The sequence below is a fragment of the Aplysia californica genome, unplaced genomic scaffold, assembly GCF_000002075.1.
Source record: "Aplysia californica isolate F4 #8 unplaced genomic scaffold, AplCal3.0 scaffold00313, whole genome shotgun sequence".
Lineage (NCBI taxonomy): Eukaryota > Metazoa > Mollusca > Gastropoda > Aplysiida > Aplysiidae > Aplysia > Aplysia californica.
This window is the reverse complement of record NW_004797583.1, coordinates 794762-795734: the sequence shown is the minus strand read 5'-3', so window position 1 is coordinate 795734 and position 973 is coordinate 794762. Positions and strand designations below refer to the sequence as shown.

The window sequence follows — 973 nt, the reverse complement described above, 5'->3', positions numbered from 1 at the left end:
TCTGTTGAAACTGTTTCAAATGGTTTATTTTAAGCAGCAAGTACAGCTAAGTGCATTAGCGTAACATTTTGGTACCATAGAATTACAAAGTTTTTTCTGACATTTTCGGCCGTTTTGAGTTACTAAGACCATCAGTCAGATCAAAAACCAAACGTTCTATCTGCTCTATCAACATCGTAAGATTATTCGGAGACGTTTTCAAGATGTTCAAAGAATTGCATTTTAAAAAATCTTGACTTGATACGAGACTCAGAAGTTTGACAGTGAAATTTCGCAAAACCAGGTACTGTGCATATAGAACTTTGTAATTCTGAGGTAGCGATTGATTTCTATATCTGGATCTAGTTCCAAATGAAGAGCAAGTAAAATGGAGGAGGGACAACACAAGATGGCAGACGCTGAGAACGCCGGGGCGGTTTCCCTGGAAACTTCCAAAACTCAGGAGAAAGGATTTTGCCTTCGGATAAAGCAGCGCGAATATCGACAAAAGGTTGTGCATTCTCTTTGGATGGCCGGAGTCCACTATGTCATTGTGAGTACTGGAAATACTGTTTTACGAACAGAACAATATTTAGTCAGCACAGAAGAGATTGCTCACTGCCTAAAGATTATCGTTGTCTTTATTTATAGTATTAATTTGACCAAACTATGAGATTTCTCTCTCTCTCTATCCATATTTCTGATAAACGTTTTTAAATCTTTCTCTTCTTTTAATCTCTCATTTCAGTCTTCTCTCTCAAGATCACGCCTTTGTTTTACTTTCATGTTTGACTGAGTGTAATTTAAGCCCTATCAGTATTCAAGTTGAAGGTAGATAACCTTACCTTATCATGATGTTAGTTGTAAAGACAAGAAGGTATTTCATCGCAAAGAATGAGTTAGAATTATGCTTGCATTCTGTTCGCATGCGTCGCATCAACTTGAGTGTTAATGTGAGTGAGTGAATGAGTGAGTGTGTGAGTATGTGTGTTTG

General features: G+C 37.3%; 1 protein-coding gene across 1 annotated transcript in view; it reads left to right on the top strand.

Moving 5' to 3' along the window:
- LOC101862283 (sodium-dependent glucose transporter 1-like) overlaps positions 1 to 973 on the top strand; it is an 8013-nt gene that overhangs the window by 1693 nt on the left and 5347 nt on the right. The window lies entirely within an intron of this gene.